This window comes from Ursus maritimus (genome assembly GCF_017311325.1).
Source record: "Ursus maritimus isolate PB19 chromosome X unlocalized genomic scaffold, ASM1731132v1 scaffold_X1, whole genome shotgun sequence".
NCBI classification, from domain to species: domain Eukaryota; kingdom Metazoa; phylum Chordata; class Mammalia; order Carnivora; family Ursidae; genus Ursus; species Ursus maritimus.
The window spans coordinates 73,620,763-73,627,892 of record NW_024423319.1 but is presented as its reverse complement, the minus strand read 5'-3'; the positions used below and the strand labels follow the sequence as shown (position 1 = coordinate 73,627,892).

At 47.1% G+C, this 7,130-nt stretch overlaps 1 pseudogene; it reads right to left on the bottom strand.

Moving 5' to 3' along the window:
• Positions 1–5,456: 5,456 nt before the first annotated feature.
• LOC103682612 overlaps positions 5,457–7,130 on the bottom strand; it is a 28,203-nt pseudogene continuing 26,529 nt past the window's right edge.

The following is a 7,130-nucleotide window of genomic DNA, read 5'->3' as shown; positions in this document are numbered from 1 at the left end:
CTTAGAAAGAAAAGACTGAATGGTGGTTGCTAAGGTCCAGGTAGAGGAAAGGAGTTGGTTTAATGGATATAGGGTTTCAGTTTTGCAAGATGAATAAGTTCTAGAGATCTGTCGCACAACGGGGTGCAAACAGTTAACACCACTGTACCATACACTTAAAAATGGTTAACACAGCAAATTTTATGTTTTTCTTTTACTGCAAAAAACAATGTTCTATCTAGAGTAACTAGGCAAGAAAAAGGACTAAAAGCCATCCAAATTCAAAAGAGAGAAGTAAAATCATCTGTATTTACAGAATCTGAAGGAATCTTGTCTGACAACTATTCATCCATGTGGGCTACTGTGGGATGCTGGTGCCTATGGAAGTTACAGGACTGAGGCTGGTGACCAGGGACCAGAAAAGTGAGATGAGTGGATGCAGTGGTACTGGGAGCTCCTTCCTGTGTGACCCTCTCCGCCTTCCTTTGCCCCATCCAAAAAGAGTTAAAGAGAGGAGGCCAGAGTCTGTGGAAGTGGCCGAACTACATACTCCATTAGAAAACCAAGGAAGGACGTTTCTAAAAAGAAATAAAAACTTAAGAGAAAAATAAGTGGAGAAAAGTGCAAAATAACACTTGTACTTCAGTGCTTTAAAAAATAAAAGACAGGGGGCGCCTGGGTGGCACAGCGGTTAAGCGTCTGCCTTCAGCTCAGGGCGTGATCCTGGCGTTACGGGATCGAGCCCCACATCAGGCTCTTCTGCTATGAGCCTGCTTCTTTCTCTCCCACTCCCCCTGCTTGTGTTCCCTCTCTCTCTGGCTATCTCTGTCGAATAAATAAATAAAATCTTTAAAAAAATAATAATAAAATAAAAAAAATAAATAAATAAAAAATAAAAGACAGTACAACACCCAGGCTGGTAAAAACTCATTCCTTTGTCCCACCACCTCTCCAAAACATAGCCTCCTTTCTCTTAGAAGCCAAAAAATTCCTCTCCAAGACCAGAGGGTTGCTTCTCCTTGGTCCACTCCTCTCTGAAGTTCCCATTCTGAACTGGAGACCTCTAGGGGGCTAAGTGGATGGAGGAGGGAATACTGCCCCACCTTGTCGCTGCTAATGAGCTAGGTGGTAAGAGAATGGTGGTTGAGGCCCACTTTCCCCAGAGGAGAGTAATTTTGCAAGGTTACCATGGAGACCACAGCAGTGGTGATGAGAAAATGGGCAAGGGGAGAGGAGGTGTGACCACTCAGGGCCTCCCTTCCTCCCCTGTGTGGGGGTTAAATGTCTCCAGGCCTGCCCATCCAAGGAACTTTTAAGTCTCTTCCTTCCCAGATGCCCCATTTGCTTGGGTGGGTAGGGCAGCTCTGGGGAAGATCCTGGCGAGGCCTCCCTCAATCACCTGGCAGTAGTAGGCGACAATAGGTATCTTCTCCACTCCGCCAGAGTAAGGCATGAGTCAAAAGGGGGATGGAGAGAGACCTTCTGTTTTGGTGGGAGGCAAAGTTTAGAACTGAGGTCATAGAAAATCCGGAGTCTAAGGCCTCTAGGTAAGCAGATAGAACAGATATATCCCTCCTCAGGACTTCACAGGCTGGCAGCACTCCACACCCGCCTTTCCTCCCACCCTGCCAAGGGGAGGGGCTCCATATTCCTCAGTGAGTCCCTCCCCCTTGTCTCCCCACTCTAGAGTCAGGCCAGACCTCCCATTGAGAGGTTTAGTTACATCTGTCATAAAGGTTCACTGTCCTCTAGGGAGTGGCCAGCTGACCAGAATCACCCCTTGGAAGCACTGGTTTAGGTTAGTCAGCATGAACTTTGGAAACCTGAAAAGTCTGGTGGAGTTAAACCAGGCCATGATCTCCCACCTTACGGCTGACACCAAAGAGTCAATGTAAAGGGTAGAGGCCCATTCAAAGTCCAGTAAACAACGGAAGGAAAAAGAGAACCCCCTCTCATGAACCAGGTCCAGGCATTGGGAGGAGTGGAAGTGGGGTATGCAAATCTTGGTGGAGTCTTTTCCTAGGGGGAATGGCACCTCAGTATCCACTTGGAAGATCCCAGTTAGATGACTGCTCAAGATCCAAAGAAAGCATGGGCAGAAAGAAGAGCGAGGTGCGAAAGGGTTCCAATACTGGCTTAGATAAAGAAATGGGAGTTCAGGGTTTGGGGACAGTAGTGCAAAGAGATGAGGCATGGGGACACAGCAGGTCCTCGTGGCTGCCATCCCCGTCAGGCCCTTTGTCCTATGAAGAGCCACCACTTCTTCCATCCCCGGCCAACTGTCCTGTCTGAGGGAGTAGGAGACACCCCCAAAGTTCCAAAGCTGCAAGTTTTTCACTAGCTGAAATATGTTTGCTTTTTTGCTGTCTCTCTTCATTGTCCCAAGTTTGGCATTGGAAGTGGTCTCCATGGTATCATGCCATCAGGAGAAAAAGTCTCCTTTGTCTGTGTCCGAGCCCCCTCTCCTAGCAGGCTATCTCCAACCTCAGAGGACAGCCAGAAGCTGCCAATGTGTTGAGGAAGTCAGTGGAGAATGGGGTTTTCTTGGTTCAAAATCTGGCTGCCAAATGACGGCATCCCTGAAACATCCATTCCCTGGTTGTCCTGGGCCTTTCTTCCATCCTCCACTCCAGGGAGAAAGCATGGACCGGCCAGAGTGGATGAAGAGCTTGAAAGACTCTTTGGCCTCAGTCTCTCATTGCAAGATGAAGTTGGCCATCGAAGCATGTGGTCCTGTCCCTGCCAAAGCATAGCCCGTCTCTACTGATCCTCGTTCCCATCCAGCTTCTAAAGTCTAGAACCCACCCAAAGGTACTCAGCTTCCCTGGCTCTATGGCCTGGATTAAATTCATTTCTCTCTTATAATCTGTTCCCTCATTTTCCAATCTCTTTTCTCTTGAATCCCAGAAGGCTTACAGGGTGGGAATCCAAGGAATTTTCTTTTGGCTTTGTACCCCTTTCTGTTGCTTTGCTCCAAAGCTATAATGGGGCAGTCAACCCTCTGTTTTTCCAGCCCTCTGTCCCTTCACTCCATTTACTCTGACCTGCACAATCAATTTTACTGTTTCCCTGTATTTAAACCTTTTAACCTCCATCTACCTCTTTGCCATCTCTCATTTTCGTCTCTCTCCTGCTCTCCCAGTGTGAAGACTGAGAGAGGCTTTAAAAAAGCAAGTTTTGTCCAGATGAAATGGAAAAGCAGGACCAATGGGTCAAACTCGGACCTGTTTGGCTCCTTTGGTGTGGTGCCCAGAGGCAGTTACTTCCCGCAGGTCTGAAGGCTAAAATGGTTCGTATTGGGGAGTACAGTGAGCGTACCAGTGAGTGCTCTTATCTACCTGCCTTGGTGGTGCATATGAACACATGTGCACGTGGGAAATCATTTAAAAATCCAACACTGGCCCACAAAGAATTGAGTTCGTTGCTCATGGAAGCCAGGCAAAACTGGTATTATGTGTTATATTAGAATACGGGTTTTCTTTTTTTTTATGTGATGTTTTATTATTTGCATATAACACCCAGTGCTCCATGCAATATGTACCCTCCTTAATACCCATCACCGGCCTATCCCAGTCCCCCACCCCCCTCCCCTCTGAAGCCCTCAGTTTGTTTCCTGGAGTCCATAGTCTCTCATGCTTCATTCCCCCTTCTGATTACCTCCCCTTCATTCTTTCCTTCCTCCTACTACCGATCTCCCTGCTATTTCTTATGTTCCATAAATGGGTTTTCTTGGGGCGCCTGGGTAGCCCAGTCGTTAGGCGTCTGCCTTTGGCTCAGGGTGTGATCCCGGCGTTCCGGGATCGAGTCCCACATCGGGCTCCTCCGCTGGGAGCCTGCTTCTTCCTCTCCCACTCCCCCTGCTTGTGTTCCCTCTCTCGCTGGCTGTCTCTCTCTGTCAAATAAATAAATAAAATCTTAAAAAAATTAAAAAATTAAAAAATGGGTTTTCTTTCCCCAAAATGAGGAAGCTCCTTAATGCCCCCATCGAAACTACTTTTTATTTTGTTTATTTATTTGACAGAGAGAGAAAGAGAGAGAGGCAGCAAGACCAGGGGGAGCTGCACACAGAGAGGAAGAAGCAGGCTCCCTACTGAGCAAGGAGCCTGACATGGGGCTTGATCCCAGGAGCCTGGGATCATGACAGGAGCCGAAGACAAACGCTTAACCAACTGAGCCATGCAGGCACAGCCCCCCTTTTTTAAAGATTTTATTTATTTATTTGACAGAGACAGAGAGGGGGGGATTACTTTGAAAAGTTAATGCAAACCTTTGAAAGAAGAAGGACTAAGGAAAATAGATTTATATGCCAATATATGACTACTGGATCCTTGTAGATATGTACAATCTTTTTCCACCTATCCTCCTTGACAGAGGCTGCGCTCGTTGTGAATTGAATGCAACAAGGGGCTGAAGCCACATGTTTCAGCAGGTATTTTTAGTTACCATGGAAGAACAAGTCTCTCTGCTATTGGGGTATGCATTAATCTCTAAAAGTCTGTACAGGGAGTGAAATATTCATACGTATTTAATATTTATGTATCTCCTCAGGAAAACCTATCTAATATCACTGGGTTATTAATTTGTTTTGTTTCTAGAGGAACGAAATACATGTTAGTTTTTTTATAAATTTGCAGGGAGAGAGACTCTGCAGGGTGAGAGAAGAGGAAGGACAGGGCTCAAGCCACCCGAATTGCTGGCAGGAGGAGGAGGCAGATCCCGGAGAGGCGCTGACACCTTTCGTCTTCTCCTTTCTCCCCGTTGACCAATCCGAACTGGGAAAATTCCAAATGTGTCATTGAATGCCACATCTTGAGCCACACCTTCCAGTGCCCAAAAGTCTCCCCAGCTCCGGCCAGGGCTGGACAAAAAGATGAATCCAGCCCTGTTCCAGATGATCTTTCCTTCCCACCCATACATTCTTCTTTCCCTTTTTCTAACAATCTTCTCCTCTCCCCGACATATGTTGTTTCCTCCCTTCTCTTTCTCTTGTTCCTCCTCTCTTCCCTTCCCTGTTTGTTCACTTGTCTCAGAAAGAAAACCACTTGAAAGGAGGCAGGGAGCTTTCCTTGGCTTTTTTGCATCACCATTGTTGCCATTTTCCAAAGTCGAGACCATACCAGAGATTCCAAGGTCCTCGGTTTCCTCAAATACATATATTTATCCTTAAATAAGATTAAACGAGTGGCCACACCGGGTGGAGGGAGACATTTGCTGGAGTTAAGGCTGGGGGCGGGCTGGGGCAAGGGAAGGATGAGGAAGGGATTCATCACTCAAAGTTGCTGCTATCAAAGATGTGACACTGAAGGCGTCCGGGTGGAGCAGTCAGTTAAGTAGTCGACTCTTGGTTTCAGCTCAGGTCGTGATCTCAGGGTGCTGGGCTCAAGCCCAATGTCGGGCTCCATGCTCAGTTGGGAGTCTGCTTGTGGAATCTCTCTGTCCCTCTGCCTCTGCCCCTCCCCACCCCCACTTGTGTGCACTTTGTCTCTCTCTCTCAAATAAATAAATAAATAAATCTAAAAAAAAAAGTGACATTGAAAGTCCCCATCGACAAATCCGTGCCTGGCAGCTTCATCCCGTGCTCATCCACAAACCAGCAGATGCCACATCTGTGGCCAAGGGAAGGCTTGCACTGCTTTCTTTTATAGAATCCTTTGCGGTCACAACCGGGTGGGTACACGGCACTGGGCACCATCTGCAGGAAAGCATCCATATGTCTACAGCAGGGGCCCTGCTCATGTTCCTGTCTCATCTCAGGTGCAGAGATGACCGGGGGGGGGGGCAGTGTTCTGAGCCCCCCCCCACAAACTTAAACTGGGTCAGCTTCTGTCGCCAGTCTTTGTTCACTACCTAGGCCTTCAGCTCAGAGAGGCAGGTGTGTTTGGGCCAGTAGATCTTGGGGGAGCATGTCTCTTCTGCCCTCTCAGAGGTGGTTGGTTCCTCGTGCTCATGGGCATCTCTCTCAATCTTGGCTTGCTGTCTATAGTGCTTTTCATTGAAGCAAACCCCATGGCCTTGCAGCAGGGCATGCAGCGGCTTCTCCTGTCCTGCCAGTGAGGCAGCGCAGCCCCCGAGGGCAGCTCTCGGTATACATGACTGCAGCACTGCCCCTCCGCCAGGGCGCAATTCATGCAGCAAATGCAGTGCGGTGGGCTGGGGAAAGGGGTGGGAGGGCACGTAGAGGGGGCTTATTGATCACAGGGGGAAATGGGAGATAGTGGTTAAGGGCGCAGAGTTTCAGTTATGCAGGATGAATGAGTTCTGGAAATCTAATGGACAGCATAGTAACTATACTTAATAATACTGGATTGCAGACAACACGGTTGGACCTAGAGGCTCAATACACGAGAAACAAATAATCAAATCAAAAAAGGGGCAGAAGATATGAACAGACACTTTTCCAATGAAGACATACAAATGGCTAACAGACACATGAAAAAATGTTCAAAATCATTAGCCATCAGGGAAATTCAAACCAAAACCACACTAAGATACCACCTTACACCAGATAGTATGGCAAAAATTGACAAGGCAAGAAACAACAATTGTTGGAGAGGATGTGGAGAAAAGGGATCCCTCCTACATTGTTAGTGGGAATGCAAGTTGGTACAGCCACTTTGGAAAACAGTGTGGAGGTCCCTTCAAAAGTTAAAAATTGAGCTACCCTATGATCCAGCCATTGCACTACTGGGTATTTACCCCAAAGATACAGAAGTAGTGAAGAGAAGGGCCATATGCACCCCAATGTTCATAGCAGCAATGTCCACAATAGCTAAACTGTGGAAGGAGCCGAGATGCCCCTCAACACATGACTGGATTAAGAAGATGTGGTCCATATATACAATGGAATAGTACTCAGCCATCAGAAAGAATGATTTCTCAACATTTGCTGCAACATGGTCGGGACTGGAGGAGATAATGCCAAGTGAAATAAGTCAAGCAGAGAAAGACAACTATCATATGGTTTCACTCATCTATGGAACATAAGAACTAGGAAGATCGGTAGGAGAAGAAAGGGAAGAAGGAAGGGGGGTAAACAGCCATTTGTATGTCTTCATTGGAAAAGTGTCTGTTCATATCTTCTGCCCATTTTTTGATTTGATTATTTGTTTCTCGTGTATTGAGCCTCTAGGTCCAACCGTGTTGTCTGCAAT